The sequence below is a fragment of the Microtus oregoni genome, unplaced genomic scaffold (genome assembly GCF_018167655.1).
Source record: "Microtus oregoni isolate MIOR12 unplaced genomic scaffold, Mior012 000112F_ref0000385, whole genome shotgun sequence".
NCBI classification, from domain to species: Eukaryota; Metazoa; Chordata; class Mammalia; order Rodentia; family Cricetidae; genus Microtus; species Microtus oregoni.
In genome coordinates, this window is record NW_024544738.1 from 3,025,229 (window position 1) to 3,034,543 (window position 9,315).

Genomic DNA, 9,315 nt, shown 5'->3' on the forward strand with positions numbered 1-9,315 from the left:
AGCCATGAAAGTGAAATATGTGTTGAAGTTCATTTTCCCACATATGTGATATTTTATTACACCATTTATTTATTAAATTGCCTTTGCATCTGTGCATCTGTTCCTGAACTGCTGTGCTCCACGAATCTGTGTGTCTTAACCATTTTTCCATTAATTATACTACCTTTTTTTGCAGTGCTGAGGGCAGATATCATTACCTAAAGTATGCTGGGCAAGTGCTCTACTGCTGAGCCTCATCCCCAGCCATGATACACTATGTTAACACACTTTCTTGAGTACTATAGTTTTGTAGTGAGTATTGAAATAAGTAATATTAGTATTCTGACATTTTTCTTCTCCAAAGAATTGTAGTGAAAAGGGAACACTTAACTTGTCCCCATCTCTCATCAATAATAACACTAGCTGTAGAATTTTGGTTTTGTTTTATAATTATGTCTTTTTGTGTAGAAAGCAATTTTTCTGTGCTTTATGTATGTAATTTCTCAGCCATTTTTTTTTTTATTTTTCGAGACAGGGTTTCTCTGTAAATTTGGAGCCTGTCCTGAAACTCACGCTGTAGACCATGCTGGCCTTGAACTCACAGAGATCAGCCTGCCTCTACCCCTGCGCCCAGTGCTGGGATTAAAGGTGTGTGCCACCACTGCGCCTGGCTTTCAGCCATTATTTTTTAAAATAAGTCTATGTATTTTGCTTTTTTTGTTTGTCTAGGATTCCAATTCCAAGTTTGTTGTACTGTTGGTGGCTCACAGTTCTTGAATATTGTATGCTGTTTTTCTTTTTTATGTTTATTTTTGCCTGCATGTATGTCTGCACCACATGTCTGCAGTATCTGTGAAGGCCAGAAGAGGGTGTCAGGTCCCCTGGAATTGGAATTACAGATGGTTGTGAGCCAGCATGTTGGTTCTCTGTCCTTTGCAAGAGCAGCAAATGGGTTAAACCACTGAGCCATCACTCCAACCCCTTCATGCTGGTTTTTTTCTTCCTTTTTACCCTTTTGTTTAATTTTTGTGGTCTTTGAACCACTGAGTCATTACTCCAGCCCTTGTGTGCTAGTTCTTTTTTTCTCCTTTGTCCTCTTTTGTTTTAATTTTTAATGGCCTGATCAATAAACATGACCTTCGAGATCATTGATAATTTTCTTGGCTGCATCAAATCTACTGTTGAGCCCACTGGGTTGTTGTTTAAACTTTAGTATTTCTAGTAAATATACTTTTTCTCGTAGGTTCTATTTCTTTGCTGAAGTTGTCTATCTGGGCTTCCATATTATCTACTTTATTCATTAGACGTTTTAACAAATCATAATTATTTTATGTTTCAGTTTTTTATAGTCCCAACATCTGTATTACTATGTTTGGAGCCAGTGACTCCTTTGTAACTTGGGGTATTTTCTTACCTTTTGAACATCCTGAAAACTACACATGGGCAAGAGATTCTGATAAATTTTTAGTAGTTGGAAAGCTCTGATTCTTTTTCTAGGTCTTTAGTGAGGAGTTGGCCTGTTCCGTGTTTTTTGTTGGCCTGGGTTGTGTAGGTGGAAGGCAGGGTAAGGACACCAGAGAGTTCCTATTCCTCTAGTGATATTATTTTTAGTGTTTACTTTATGTGGATGAGTGTTTTGCCTAAAAGTGTGTGTGCTATCTTATGTGCTTGGTGCTTGTAGAGGTTGGATTTCCCTCAAACTGGAGTTGAACATGTTTGTGAACCACCATGTGGTTCCTGGGAACTGAACCTGGGTCCTTTGTAAGAGCAGCCAGTGCTCTTAACTGCTGAGCCATCTTTCTAACCACCATGATAACTTCATTTTTACAGTACTTGATTTGGGTTGTCATTGTGATGCTTTCCAAAAGTAGGTTTTTATAGTTTTTCTAATTGTATCCCACTGTTACTAGTTAGATGGTATGTCAGGTGTGACTGTTTGAGGAGAAGGTGTTCTCTAATTATCTGATTGGTCAGGTTCTAGTGAACCTGGGTCTTGAGTGTGTTTCTAGCAAGGTTACCTGTTCATTCTTCTTGTGTAGGGCTTCCTTCTCTTTGCTCCTACCCCTTACCACACCCCATTTGGTAACTAATGTTCTCCTCCCTGAGGATTTATCCCTTTCCTCTGTATTAAATATTAGAGAGCATGGTCTGGGTGAGTTTCACGGCGGACTGTTGCAGTCAGCCAGCCAAGTACCACTACAGGAGCTTTCTCTTAGATTTTCCCTTGTCTTCACCATGAAAGTCTGGTGAGATTCCTGTAGGAAAAGCTTTTTAAAGGGGTAGAAACTACTCTGTGGAACACAGGAGTTTCACACTATGGCTAATCATAGAATTGTTGATTCAAAATTCTTACAGGCTTATGTGCCCAAACCTGTATCTCTGTAGGTTCCTGGTCTCTTTGGATATGAGAGTGGTAATTTGTTCTGCAACTTCACTTCCCTGCCAGATTTTCCTTCAGCTTGGCAATCTTTTTTATTTTAAGAGTAGGATGATGGCCTCTGAAAGATTTACATATATGAGCAGACATGTGATCCCTTAAAATAAGTTGCCTACTACAAGACATCACATATCTAGAAAGTCAGTACATACCTCTTTCTTTATATATCTTTTACTTAGCCCATTGAAATTTATGATTAGGGAGCATGGAGTAATTGTTGTTTAGATTCTGCCTATTTTAGGCTTTAAAAACCTCTGTACCACTGGCAGTGTGCTGTCTGCTTCCTTTCTAAATTCTATGCCTTTTAGTTCCTGAGCAAATCTTTAACAATTTAGTAACTGTTTCATTAGAAATTAGAGCAAGATTTAGCCTATCTAGATGTAATTGTTTCATTAGAAATTAGAGCTAGATTTAGTCTATCTAGTAGAGATTTTATTAATGACCATGTGTTTGTCACTTCGTCCACATTGCCAGAGCCAGTTTAGTAAACACTGGTTGGTTGCACCTTGTGTTATGAACAAGACAGTAAATTTTGAGTCTAATACAATACAGGCCCATCCTGGTAAGTAAAGTAAAGGGTCCCCAAGGGCAATAAAAATTCCATCATAGGAAGGATATTATAATTTCTAAAATGTCTACATTCTAATCTATTTTAATAATAAATCCTATTGTAGTGGTAGGTAGAATTCTAGTAAATGTATATAGAAGATAGGAGTACAGCAATTAGTACTAACCAAAAAGATGACGTGTCTTTAAAAATTATAAAGCTAAATGGAAATTCTGAGGGTTGTATTGAATTCCTATGGATTTTAACTTGTATACTTTCATGTAACCACCACCTCAATCTAAGTACAGAAGGGTTCCTTTACCCCAGAAAATTCTTTTATACTAGCTTAATCACAGAATCTTCCTACTTTAATATCTGGATGCCATTAATTCGTATTCCATTATAATTTTTTTGTTTTAATATATAAAATGGATGCCATCTTATGAATCTTGGTTTTGTACACAACGTAGTGCTTTTGAGAACTCACATAAAAATTGTTATATTAATATTTTGTTTCCTTTGTATTGCTGCATAGAATAGACCATGGTATAGATATATCACAATTTGTTTAGTTGTTCAACATGGAAGGGCAGATGAATTATTTTTGAGTTTTGGTGATTATGTGTAGTAATCATGTACACAAATACATGTAAGTATTTGTGTGCATGTAAGTTTGTATTTTTCTAGAGTAATTCCTGGGAATGAGATTGTTAGAATTATACTATAATTCACAATAGCTAGTTAACTAGAATTTGAATGATGGAATAGAATGGCAGAAACCCATGTTTGGATCCTGCTTTTTTTCACTGTTAGCTGTGCAACCTTGAATGAATTTAATTTATTTGTGTCTCTTATTTGTAAAACAAATAATATCTAGGATTATTGTATATTAAAGATAAAAGACTGAACAATGTTTAGTACACTCATTACATTATTATGCTTAATAGAATTGTTTCTTTTCAGAAACATTTGATTAATTAAAGCAAGAGTAAATAATCTATGGTGTTCTTGGTAGTTTTATCTTCAAAATGTGTAAAAAAAATTTAAAACTCTTCCATAGTAAATATGAATGTATGAGAGATCTGTGTAACATTCAGAGGTTGAATCAAATGGCAAGTTTTGGTGGTTTTATTTGTGTTCTCAACATGGAAGAATCATGTTCATAAAAATTGAGTGTATTGCCATATTTTATACAAGAAGCTATGAAAATAGCTCAGAATTAACTAACATTCATTGAACTGTGTTTTCTATACAGGAAATTCTAGGTAAAGCATTTATCGAGTGTATTAACTTGAGTACCTCCCCCAAAAGTAAGCCATTTATAACTTTATCTTTTTAATGCTAGAGATTAAACCTGAGACCTATTCTATAATTTCTCAAGTGTTACATTAAAAAGCATTTTTACAGGAAACCTCTTCAATTTTGAGAAGCATATTGAGGATGAAATTTTAAAATTTTGCATACCCACTCAAATATCTCCCTATAATATTTTATCATTAGAATATGCAACAGAATTTTACTTTCCCCCTATGGTTTCTGTGTAGTATGGTGGCTCAGTCTGAATAGCACCAAGGGCAAAGAAGATGTATCTCTCCTGGAGAATTTTCTCCACCTGTTAATTCACCAAGCAGTGGCTATAATTCACTATATGGAAAAAGGAACATAAATGTTCATTTTTTATTGTCTGTTAGTTCAGTTTTGTAATATCTTCAAATGCAAATACTTCTTTTCTTCTTCAGATTTCAGGAGAACTAGGTGAAATAACTCTCAAGTAGTCCGTTTCAGGTGTTATCTCTGAGCTGTTTTCTTGCTGTCTCCCCTCCTGTGCATTATGCATTACCAGTAATTTAACTGTCATTTTCTTTCCTTTTTTTTAAGATATTTATTTATTTATTATATACACAGTGTTCAGCCTCCATGCCTGCAGGCCAGAAGAGGGCACCAGGTCTCATTACAGATGGTTGTGAGCCACCATGTGGTTGCTGGGAATTGAACTCAGGACCTTCAGAAGAGCAGTCAGTACACTTAACCACTGAGCCATCTCTCCAGCCCCCTTAACTGTCATTTTCATATTCACATACCTTGAACCTTTGCTCACAGCTGAAACACCGTTCTTTTGTTGCCCTGTCAATCTTATCTGGGACAGTGCCTTCCAAATATTGTGTCAGCAAAGGACCTCCCACTACATACTGCCTCAGATTCATTCTACTCTGTTGGATATCATCCCTTAATCCATCTTCAAACTTCCATTAAATTTTGTTTTTTTTTCTACTCATTATGGCACCTAAATGTCATACCTCCTTATCCTGTAACCAATTTACATATGTATTGTTTGCAGGCATACAACTAAATTGCTATTTGCAGAGTATAGGACACTTGAAGTGTTCTACATTTTATTCCTCAAAAATGTATGGAGGAGAATTGCTGCTTTTTATTCAATTAACAGCTAAACTGAATACATACACATGTACATACATACACACACACACACACACACAAACACACACACACGCCAGAAGAGGGCATTGAGTCCCCTGGAACTGGAGTTATAGGTGGTTGCGAACTTTCCCTGTGGATGCTGGGAACTGAATCCAGGTCCTCTGCAAGAGCCTTCTCTCCAGCACTTGTTTTTTGTGTGTGTGGGCATGGTTGAAACAGGGTCTCACTATGTAACTCTGACTTTCCTAGACCTCATTATATAGACCAACCTGGCCTCAGAGTCACAGAGATTCACGTGCCTCTGCCTTCCAAGTATTAAAATTAGTGCTGGAATTCTTGTCCATTATGTAATATTTGGGCTATCTTTTTTAATGTTTATTTGGCTAGCTTTAAAATATAAATAGATATAGTAAACATCTGTATCCTACTTGTTTCACATGAAACTTACCTCTTATATGAATATGATAGCACATGCCTTTAATACCAGCATTCAAGATGTCGTTAGTTTTTTTTCTGCTGTGGCGTACTCCACTGTGTAAATGTATCACATTTTCCTTATCCATTCTTTGGTCGGGGGGGCATTTAGGTTGTTTCCAGGTTCTGGCTATGACAAACAATCCTGCTATGAACATAGTTGAGTACATGTCCTTGTGGCACGATTGAGCATCCTTTGGATATATACCCAAAAGTGGTATTACTGGGTCTTGAGGAAGGTTGTTTTCTAATTTTCTGAGAAATTGCCACACTGACATCCAAAGAGGCTGTACCAGCTTGCATTCCCACCAGCAATGCACAAGTGTTCCCTTTTCTCCACAACCTCTCCAGCATAAGTTGTCATCAGTGTTTTTGATCTTGGCCATTCTTACAGGTGTAAGATGGAATCTCAGAGTTGTTTTGATTTGCATTTCTCTGATGACTAAGGATGTTGAGCACTTTCTTAAGTATTTCAAGACAGGGTTTCTCTGTGTATCTCTGGCTATCCTGGAACTCACTATGTAGACCAGGCTGGCCCTGAACTCACAGAGAACCTCCTGCCTCTGCCTCCCAAGTGATTTTGAAAAAAACTAATCACTTGGGCCAACTTCTGCCTCAGGATGTAGAGAGCTATAAAGAGTGTTACTCCAATCTTTCCAGTTTATAAAAAATTGGGCTAATTTTAAATTTGTTACTTTTGTCACCAGGGAATTTTACTCAAATATATTAGAAATACTTGTTCAAATATTTTGCCTATTTTAAAATGGGAGTTACTTATTCTTTTTCCATTGAGTTTTGGGGTTTGCTAGGGAAGTAGCTCAGTGACAAAATACTTGTCTATCATGGATGCTAGATAACAAGGAGGGCCCAAAGAGGGATGTATGAATTTCCCTGGGAAGGAGAAGTAGAAAAGATCTCTTGGGTAAACTGGGGGCCAGGGTGGGGTAGGGTGGAGGATGGAGGGATGAGAACTAAAGGGAGTGGGTTGGGCAAGCTGGTGTGGGAGTTGGGTTGGAGGCAAGATGGAGGGGGAGAGTAACAAAAGAGACATCTTGATAGGGGGCATTTCAGGGTTAGGGAGAGACCTGGTGCCAGGAGAAAACTCAGGATCCCCCAAAGATCAACTAAGACTCCTAGCAATTATAGAGAGAGGGTGCCTAACTGGCCATCTACTGTAAGCAGATTGGTGACTTCCCTGAGTGTTATCATAGATACTCTATACAGTAACTAATTAGAAACAGATAGCCACAGATAAGCACTACTCTGAGCTCTGCGTCTTGTGGAAGAAAGGGAGGAGGGATTGTACCAGCCAGGGGGTTCATGATGGGGGAACCAACAGACAACTGAACGGAGCTCATGGACTGAGACTAACATTCAGGGAGCCTAAATGGGACCCACTTAGGCCCACTGCATGGTGTGAGACCAATGTAATTGGTCTCTTAGGCTTTTAACAGTAAAATCAGGATCTCTCCTTGGTGCTTAACTGGCTTTTGTTAACCTGTTCCCCCATGCTGGACTACCTGGCCCCGCTTCCACGGAAGGGGAGGAGCTCAGTCTTGCCTCAGCTTGATGGGCCATGCTTTGTGCAAGCCCATGGGAAGTCTGTCCATTTATGAATAGAGATGGAGGAGGAGTAGATGGGGTAAAAGGGAAAGGTAAGGGAATGGGAGGACAGGAGGGAAGAGAAATTAGTTGGTATGTAAAATAAATGAAAAAAATGTATTTAAATAAAAGTAATATTAAAAAATACCTATCATGTATGTGGAAGCTCTGTATTCAAAATCCAGTTTAAAAATCCAAATTACTACAATGTTTTGAGTTACTCCACCTCTCCTCTTGTTGGTAGCATCGTTTTTCATTGATTTAACAATGTCTATTAAACAAAATCTTAATTTAGTGGTAGGGATGGGGGTGAAACAGTATCTTGTTATACATCCTAGGTTGATCTCATAGTCATAATCCTGCCTCTCCCTCCTAGTCTGGAGTTATAATCACACTTTCCCACACTTGGCTAAGATTTCTAATTTTAACAAAGTCCAGTTTGTCATTTATCACTTTAAAAAGGCTTTGTTTTGCACTCAAATGTTAGACACCTTTTAAACTCTAGTTGTGAGGATTCTGTACTGTATTCTGAAATTTTAGCTTTCCATTTATAAATATCTATCTTGTGTTCTATGCAATGTTAGGTTTAGGTGAAAGTCTATTTTGTACATGTAGATGTCTTTGAATTGCTATTTTTCTCTTTGTGGAAAATGAGTGCCCTCTGTTTATGTAGGTCAGTCTCTGTATTTTCATTTGTGGTCCACTGGTCTATGTTTTTTTTATCACTTCGCTAGTACCCCTATATTGATTATGGTAGCTGTCATAAACTTAGTTAATGTGATTCTTCCCATTCATTTTATTTTTTTTTCTTTGGTTTTTCGAGACAGGGTTTCTCTGTAGCTTTGGTGCCTGTCCCAGAACTAGCCCATTCATTTTTGTTATAGTTTGTTCTTTGAAACTATGTGGTCCTTGCTATCCTGGAACTAGCTGTGTAAACCAGGCTGGCCTTTAATCGATAAGAGATCCACCTGCCTCTGCCTCCTGAATGCTGAGTTAAACTTTGTGCCACTCACAATCAGCTGATTCTTCTGATTCTTTTTATGACTGTTTTAGTTCTTATTCTTAATAAATTTTATAAACAGCTTATTTATAAATCTACAGAACTCCTGTTAGAATGCTTTTGTTGGAACTAAAATTTAATAAATTTAAACAGAATCAAAATCTTTAATATTGAGTCTTAAATATGGTACGTTTCTCCATTTGTTTAGATTTTCTTTATTGTTTTGTAGTTTTCAGCATAAAATCTCATAAATTATTGTTAGATTTATACACAAGTGTTTGGTTTCTTTGACAGTAATGATGTTAATTAGAAACAAAAGTTCAGTTTCTTATTATTCTTTGCAGGTATATGTAAATATGCGCCCGCCCCCTCTCCCTCCCCCCCCCCTCTCTCTCTCTGTCTTCCTGTGTCTTTCTCTGTCTCTGTCTCTCTCTTGTTTTTTTGAGACAGGGTAACTGTGTAGCCCTGGCTGTTCTGGAACTCACTCTATAGACCAGGCTGAACTCAAATTCACAGAGATCCTCCTGCCTCTTCCTCCCAAGGGCTAGGATTAAAGGCTTGTGCCACCACCCAGCACCACTTTGATTTCTTTTGAATAATGTTTGCATTTTATTCCTTCATTTTTTGACTCAAAGTAAGTTTTTTGTATATAGTATATAAAATAGGACATGTTTTTAATGCATTCTGCCAATCACTTCATTGATTTATTTAGAACATTCATATATTCTAGCCCTCAGAGATCAATTCAGTATCTACTTCTAGAATACATTTACTAGATTTGTACTAGGTTTATGTGACTTTTTTTTTAAGAGATGGGGTCTCATGGTGTGTCCCTAA